Below are 9382 nucleotides of genomic sequence, written 5' to 3'. Positions count from 1 at the left end.
GTCTGTTTGAATTTCATTTGCAGCTGAAGCATGCTTCAGTTAAACCAGTGCTAAACCATACAGGCCTGGATATTCATTCCATAAGCCAGAGGGCTGGTCCCCCTGAGGGTGAAATTTGGGTAGAATGACAATTTGCTCTACCACATATTCTAGGATTCCCAGATTGAAGGTGAGATTTAAAATGAACACTTATTTTCTGTGAGATGCAAGTGAGTTGCAAACACCAGCATTCATCCATGTAACTGCTTGGTTATAGCTGTCATCGCTTTATGTAGCTTTCCTATAGGGTCTTAATCCCCCTAACAAGAAAACTAGATGAGACATGGCCTGATAGGTGTACCAGGAACAACCAGGAGAAAATAGTGTTTTAGTGAAGTTATTGTTATGGAGTGAACCCGTGAATACTTGTAGAACTTGGTTCAGTTTTAGCCAGTTTTTTCACTCACTTTCACCTGGCATGTTATCAATGGATTGGATTTAAAACGGGATTGCAATCTCAATCTGGCAATTATAGGCCCATAAATCTGACATCTGTGGCTGACAATTATACAAAGGTTTTTTTAAAGAACAAAATTGTAATGAACACTCTCTTCGCTATTAATTTTCTTCAGTATATACTGGCATATGCTATAAGCAGGGCAGTGGTGAAACATGGGACTACTATCCGTTCAGGCAGATGAATCCTTGAGGAGAAGTTCATTTGTTACTTGTCCCTTGTTCTGAGGTCAGGCTTAACAGAACTTCCCTTGCAAGGCTCACCTCCACCTGCTGGTGTTAACAGACACCAATTTGCAGGGCAGCAAAAAGAAAGACTGCAGTTTATCAAAGCCTAAAGGTGGCCATACGCGGGCCGATAAAAGCTGCCGACAGACTGAGTCAGTTGCTTATTGGCCCGTGTACGGGGGCCCCTGACAGGCTTCCCCGATCGAGATCTGGCCGAAAGTCGGCCAGATCTTGATCGCATGGGACTAAAAATCCCGTCGGATCGCGGCCGCATCTGTTCGTTGATGCGGTCCCGCGATCCGACCACCCGTTCACGTTCGCTAGGATCCGATCGTTGGGCCCTAGGGCCTGCGATTGGATCAGCCCGATATTGCCCACATCAAGGTGGGCATATCGGAGGGAGATCCGCTCGTTGCCAAACGAGCGGATCTCTCCATGTATGGCCACCTTAAGTCAGGAGACCAAAGAAATCCTTGGAAATATTAGATATCAAGTATGTTGTCCAACAGCTAGCATATAAATAACATCCCAACAACTGCATATTACCATGTACAGAGTACCATTCTGCAAGTTAACATGAGGTTATAGTGTCCCTTTTAGTAAAAACAACTGATAATGAAACAGACTGTACAGGGCCCATAACACTAGACAGTGGTGGGAAGCCCAATATTCAGTTAGGTGTAAAGAACTTACACACTATTTCCATGTGTCTGAGACACAGGTCTGAATGTAATTACCCTTAAAAGTAAATCTGCCATTACAACATCACCTGGCAGGGCATTCCATAGCCTCACCACCCTCTTTTCCTTTGTTCTCCTCTATGTGAAAAAAGATCCCCCGCTATCAATCTATGTCCTCTAATGTATTTGTAAAGAGTAATCATGTCCTTATGCAAGTGTCACTTCTCTAGGAAAAACATGGCCAATTTTGATCATTTTTAAATTAATTAACATCTTTTTCAACTCTCCACTTTGGAATTTCAGCCCCGATCTGGTTGCCAGGGTCTAAATTACCCTAGCAATCAGGCAGTGGTTTGAGTCAGAAGAAGAAAAAGTCAAATAATTAGAAAACTATATAAAATACAAAAAGGATTTTGCTCTTTTGCCACAACTTGCACTGACTGACCCTGTCTGGCCCCTGCAGCCTTACACTATGAGAGCCGTATCTATAGAGGTGTGCATGCGTGGCTCGTGCCTGAAAATGTAGGATTTACGTGCATGCCAACCACTAGCTGCGGCCTAGGGGCCCAACGGATTTTTTCCCAGGCCCCCCGGCAGGCCAGTCCAGCCCTGCATCCCAGGTGCATGACTTTACATATATCAACATTGAATCTCATCTGCCACTTATATATATATATGCAGTTCTCTCTTTCATCATCATTACCTAAGTAACCTATGCGCTACTACTTGAGAGAACTGTTGACAACATATAAAGTCATATTTTAGCCTTTAATATCCTAAGCTCATTGAGTAGGTTATCTCACCATAAGTAGATATTTTTCTGTGTGCATATTTGCCTTAGAGGATCTGCACATGCAGAAAATACATCTCACAACTAAGGATTTGCACAGGGCAGTTTATATCTTTTATAGGAAGAAACTGGCACAGAGTACTTTAAATATTTATAAGAAGCTGTTTTCTTCTGACTGGTCATTAGAAATACTTGTTCCACAAGTGGAACCTTCAAATTATCCAAATTATTACTTTTTATTTTTTCCTAAATTCAACAGAGAAGAGGAAGACAATTCAAAGTAAACCATGAATATTGGGCCTCCCCCATTAGGAAATAAACTTGAAACTCAACAGCCTAAGTTAAGAAAATAAAATCTGTTTAAAGGGGCTGCTCACCTTTAAATTATCTTTTAGAATGGTGTAGAGAATGATATTCTCAGACAATTTGCATTTGGTTTTCATTTTTTATTATTTGTGGTTATTGAGTAAATTAGCTTTTTTTATTCAGCAGATATCAAGTTTGCAATTTCAGCAATCTGGTTGTTAGGGTCCAAATTACCCTAGCAAGCATGGGCTGGTATGAATGAGAGACTGGAATATGAATAGGAGAGGCCTGAATAGAATGATGAGTAATAAAATGTAGCAATAACAATACATTTGTAGCCTTACAGCCCAAAATGCTGCCACACAGTTTTACAAGGATTGGGGGTCCAGGTAAGTTTTGCCTGTACCATTCCCCTTAAGAAAGGAGCTCCTAATAACGCTAGGTATGGTTTGATGGAGAGCTGGAAAGGTCAACACTTCTAAATTCTACTAGTAGCCAGATACTGGTTGCATGATTGCAACCATGATTGTACTACAATTTGAAATCTGTAACACATGGGCTGAACTACTAACTAAGTAATTTTGAACTTGCCATGGACGAAGCCCAGACTATTTTAAAAAAAATATTCATAGCACTCTCTCTTATCATAATTATAGAAAAAGTTCAGTTAATCCACATTACTGGAAATCAGGGCTAATGATTGGGTTGTTTAACATCAAACCATGCTTATTGGCATACAGGTATGGGATCCATTATCTGGAAACCCATTATCCAGAAAGCTTTGAATTATGGAATGGCTGTCTCCCAAATACTCCATTTTATCCAAGTAACCCAGATTTTTAAAAATGATTTCCTTTTTCTCTGTAATAATAAAACAATACATTGGATATGATCCAAAATACAGTTTAATTTACCAGGTTCAAATAGATGGCCAGAACATCCAAACATGCATCACAAATCCCAGCATGCTGTACCATATCATCAATAGAAGAAAAATAATAATACAAGGCATTATTTGCAGAAACTGATACAAGTCTTTCAGTATAGTGTATTTTCCATTTTATACCCTTTCTAAAGAATGGCAGATCATTATAAAAGCCTTCATCCTGCAGCCTCAGGACTGCTCTTATGTCAGAGTTGGGTTTATTTGAATGACACATTTCTAATTGGCTTTGTAAATTCCAAAGGCTGTGCCTACCTTTTCAGTACTTGCTCTTCTAACACTTATGTGCTACCTGCATACATTGCAGTGTCTGAAGTTCTGTGCCATAACAGCATACCCAATAGAATACATAGCAAAAGAAATATGTCATGCTTTTTTTTTTTTTTGACAAAAGTCCTGCACCTTTTTTGAGGAAAATAATGCAGGAATAAATGCCAGTGCCATTATTAAATCTTTTCCATGCACTTTTTCACCAGGGAATAAAATGTATAAAAGGCACCAAAATAATTATTAGAAATTTTCCATCCATGCGCCATTCTTCTCTCACGTAAATAATGTGTTTATCTGTCTCTGTTCACTTCAGAATGGCATTAGGACACAGTTCAGCTACACTCTGTATCCACAACATCACATCCCTGTAACACTAACAAGACTAATCAAAGCACAAGTCAAACAGTTACACAGATGTTAAATGGGACTGCTGGCAAATATCCACAGGGCCAGATTTATTTTCTTGCCACTCCTAGGCCCAGCTTCTATACTGCCCACACTCCTGTTGTGCTTTATTAAATTGCATGAAAAAATCTGATTACGTCTCTCTGCTTGTGCCCAACAAATGTTCAAGGCTGAAACAGGTAAAGGCAAGGTAAAAGCAGGACTGGAGCAGAATGTCTGCCTTGTCTTTCCTGGGAGGGAGAGACAAGGCAGGGACATAACAAGGAAAGATAAGGAGGAAAGGTTCAAGGTAGGGCAGGACAGGGCAAGGAGACTAAAGATGAAACCCTTAGCTAGGGACAATGCCACACTGCTAGTATGGGAAACAAATGCTCAGGCCTGGAGTGTTTGGAGGGCTGACCTTAAATAGGGCAGAGTCAGCCCTGATTGGCTGACTGCAACCAATCAGACTACTGCTGGGCTGGGGCTGCAGAGGCCAGGTAACATAGAGTGAGAAACCCTACAGGCTACTCACCTGGTCGAATGGTTAAGGTATCGAGCCAGAAGCCCAAAGGTCCCTGGCTCTAATACCAGCAGAACCTGACAGTGGCTACACCTTTAGTCAATTGCATTTTCAGATTTTAGATTCTGTACCAAGAAGGGGATGTAGAGGGGACCAAGACAAGGAATTGTTGTGTAGAGAGGCACAATGGATAACAAATTATGCCCACATGGTCTCAATCATGAATATGATCTAAATCCATTTTTATTTAAATCCATTTTAATTCTGTATTGATCTTATGTTTTATAGGTTGTCACAGGAACAAATTGCAATTTGTCTGCAGAAGTAGGTTGTTTTTTTTCCGATTGGATATCCATATAAGTGGCTACTTTATGTTGCTATATGGATGCAATCAGAAATGTTTGAAATTTAAATGGATATATAAATTAAATGTAATATATTGCTTGGTGACACAAGGGGGCAGTGTCCCCCAAGGTATACAAGATCATGTGATTGCATGGTGTTTTATGCTTCATAAAGAGTGGAGTGTCACAAAGGCCGGGCCTAGGGTGGCAAAACTTCAGGGTAGGGTTGCCACCACACCCCTTTAAAACCGAACACATATGGAATCCACAGCCTGCATAGCTAATTAGAAAGTCATTTAGATGCATGGTTCATGGCTGAACATAAGTCAGTTGTCTGCAGCATGCATCTAAATGAATTGCAACTGGAGCAAACTCTATCCTTGTAATTAAATTGTAGAGTATGCGCTATCAGCATGCAATATTATTGATAATAACCCGATCAGCTGTCCAGCTGTCTCTCTGTCCTGCAGAAGAGAATACTGCAGCTTTTATGCACACATTCTCATGAACATGACCTTACAGGGACATAGGACTTAATGTATAGACAGCACGGAATTCATATGTATAAAAGAAGCAATTATTATGTTAGCTTACAGCAAAAACCTTTTTGTATTGTAGTAATCAGGTCATATGTATCTCTTTTTTAGATTTAATATGCATATGTGCATCATGTATTTGTTTGCTAACATGTTATTTGTGTATTTATTTCCAGTACACCTCAGAGGTTTATTTAATAAGATGTAATACTATCAGCTTTATTTTATCTTGGGCATTAACCACTGACAGGGTTCCGTATATTAATACTGTAAAATAACAGGTTGTCATTACTATGCTATGTTTCTGTTAAGTTCAGTATATTAATACTGTAGTATTACAGGTTAACATTACTATGCTATATTCAGTATATTGGTGCTGTAGTATTGTAGGTTATCGTTACTGTGCTCTATTTTTGCTGGGTTCAGTGTATTAATACTGTAGTATTAAAGGTTAACCTTACTAGGCTATGTTTCTGCTACATTTAGGGACAGATTTACAGTATTAAGGTTCGAATTGTAAATTTGAATTTTAATTTTTCGAGTTGGATTTTTGGTCAGAACTCACAAATTCGAGTTATAAATAATCCAAACTCAAATTCAAATTCGAGATTTATCATCCCTTGACCCTGGGAACAACTGGAATTTGACTATTCGCCACCTAAAACCTGCTGAGTTCATGTAGAAGTCAATGGCAGAGGTCCAGTGACCCATTTGAAGATGTTAATAGCCTTCCTGATATTCGAGTTATTTTCGGATAAAAACCCCAATTCGAGTTTAGTCGAATTCGATTTGAGTTTTCGAGTTGTGAGTATATTTGAATTTATTAGAGTAAAAAAAAAATTCACATAAATTCGAAATTCAACCTTTGATAAATCTGCCCCTAAGTATATAAATACTGTTGTATGGCAGGTTAATATCACTATGATGTGGTTTTTGGTATGTTCAATATATTGATACTATATCACTGCACATTAAAGCCGTTGCTATGTCTAGGATATTAATATTGTAATTTGCAAGTTAGTATTAATAGGATGTGCTTCTGCAAGATCCATTGTATGAAGGCTGTATTATTGCAAGGTAAAGTTGATACTTCTTTGATTTTTATTAACACGGTGGTAGTGCAGTCTGAATTACTAAACTGTAATTCTTCGATGAGTAGTATAGTAATATTGCAGTATCGTAAGTTAACATTACTATGGTATGTTTTTTTGCTATGTTCACAATGTACTAATTGATAAAGAGGCTATGCTTTGCTTGGTGTATTAATACTGTACTATATTATCACAGGGTAGCATTGCTATACTATACCTCTGCAATTTCAGGATATTAATACTGTATTTTTGCTCAGTAAAGTTGATATTTCTTTGCTATGTTCATTTAGTATATTAATTTTGTTTTATCGCAGATTAGCATTACTATACTTCTGCTGTTTTTAGGATATTAATACTTTATTACTATCTAAAATCTGTCAAGGTCATGTCGGAGTCAACTTCTGCTGTTTTTAGCAAATTAATACTGAATTTTAGGATAAAAAACTTAAATTTTTCGAGATTTATTACACCCTGACACTGGAAATAGCTCAAGTCAGAAAATACACCATCTAAAACCTGTCAAGCTCATGTCGGAGTCGACTTCTGCTGTTTTTCGCATATTAATACTGTATTACTCCAAGTTAGCATGCTTTTTGTTATGTTCCATACAGTAGCGTCACTAGGGGGGGTGCGTGACGCGCAGCCAGGCCCCGTCTCCCTCTGTATTTGGCGGCATTTGTCAGTGGCGCGTGAGCTGCCGGGGGGCCCTGAGGGGGTGCGGGCCCTGGCCCGCTCGCACCCCCTGCTCCCCCGGTAGTTACGCCACTGGTTCCATAAATGATTGTGGAAGTGAACTTTTCCTATACTGTGATATTCAGTATATTACTGCATGATTATGGTTTAAAAATATCATTATACATGAGCTAAGCTCTGTATGTTACTATATTATGGCAGTTCAAGCAATACTATCTGCTAGGTTCAGGGCAATTACTGAAGGTACTGGTGTTGCTGTGTCTCTGCTCTGTTCAGTGTAAGTTTACAGTAACATTGCACGGTAAGTATTATTACCATTCAATGTCCATTATAGTTAGAGGTTAACACTGTGGTAACCAGGAGTAACACCGTGGTTAGCATAGTCTTTTCATCGGGGGTTAGTTATTAAGGTTTGAGCTGTGTTTTCCACGAAAATTCGAGTTTTCGCATTTTCTGGTGAAGAAAAACCTCAAATTTTTGGAGATTTATTATACCCCAACCCTGGAAATAGCTCGAATCCGAAAATACACCATCTGAAACTTGTCGAGGTCATGTAGGAGTCAATGGCAGAGGTCTCTTGAATCCTTTGAACAATTTGTTAATAACCTTCATGATGTTGGAGTTTTTCCAAGGGTTTTGCCCAAAAACTCAATCAGTTTGAGAGATTCAAATTTTCGGGTTGTCGACCCTAAACTTGCTGATACGAGTTTTTTCCATTCAAATTTTTTCTTAAATTAGAAACCATTCAAGTTGTGAGTTCTTTCAAATTCATTTGAGGTAGAAAAAACTCTAAAATTCAACCTTTGATAAATAACAGCCTAAGTACCGTTACTACAACTTTTGCTATTTTATAACCTAATTTTTAGCACCATTATTCCTCTTTTACATTAATAAGGTGCATATAATGCCTATGTTACAACAGGTTGATGAAACTACAATGTGCCTCTACTACTTTCTGAATTTTGGGGCTGTGCTGGAAATAAGTTGCTCCATGGTATACCATATTCAGTCTAATGTGAGCCATCTTTGCCAAATTACTAAGTACAGTGATACTGAATAGCTATTGCATAAAGAAATAAAACTGTTTTATCCAGATGAGGGCCTAAGGACATGATCTGGTCTTCAAGAGTATTTTGGGTCGACAAAAATTGCTTTGTGGGATATGGTCATGTTGATATAGTCGAGTTTATGACCAGGTTAACCAAGTGATTTTCTAAACTAGAAAAAAATACATATACTACTTTAAAACAATGGCAGATATAATGTATGCTGATGGTTTCCTGCTATTTATTGTTGCAATCTACAGATGGTATAAATCACTGCTTTTTCATTTAGGATATATCATGTTGTTATACTAATAGCTGGTTTATAACAGCAGTTCATTTTCTGTATGCTAACCCACTTACATTGTCACATTAGTTCATTATTTTTATATTTGGTGAGTTTATCTCTAGTAAACCAGATATCGTTTTATAAACATTGCTGTAATTACTGAATTCCTAACCTTGAACATTATAAAGTTAGTCCGCTCAGTTACATTTTAGCATTAATAAATGCTTGTACCATTTAAAGGAACAGTAACACCAAAACATGAAAGTAATGAAAATATAATTTACCGTTGCTCTGCACTGGTAAATCTGATGTGTTTGCTTCAGAAACACTACTATAGTTCATATAAACAAGCTGCTGTGTAGCAATAGTGGAAATTGAAAAAAGGCTTTATGGCACAGGTTAAATAGTAGATAACAGATAATACCATTATGTTCTACAGAGCAAATCTGCTATCTGCTGTGTAACCTGAGCCTTTTCTCCTTTGAATGGCTGCCCCCATTGCTACACAGCAGTATATTTATATAAACAATAGTAGTGTTTCTGAAGCAAACACATCAGTTTTACCAGTGCAGGGCAACATTACATTATATTTTTATTACTTTAATACACTTTTATTTTTTGATGTTACTGTTCCTTTAAATGGATTAATACTACAGATGTCTTTGCAGAATTTGTATTGTCTATTGATTAAAGCTTCTTTTATATTACTTCAGGTATTACAGTGGTTCCACTAAATTAATATTCGGGTAAAGCTGCAAATTACAGTG

This window comes from Xenopus laevis, chromosome 4L, assembly GCF_017654675.1.
Source record: "Xenopus laevis strain J_2021 chromosome 4L, Xenopus_laevis_v10.1, whole genome shotgun sequence".
Taxonomy (NCBI): domain Eukaryota; kingdom Metazoa; phylum Chordata; class Amphibia; order Anura; family Pipidae; genus Xenopus; species Xenopus laevis.
Note: the sequence above shows the minus strand (reverse complement) of the source record.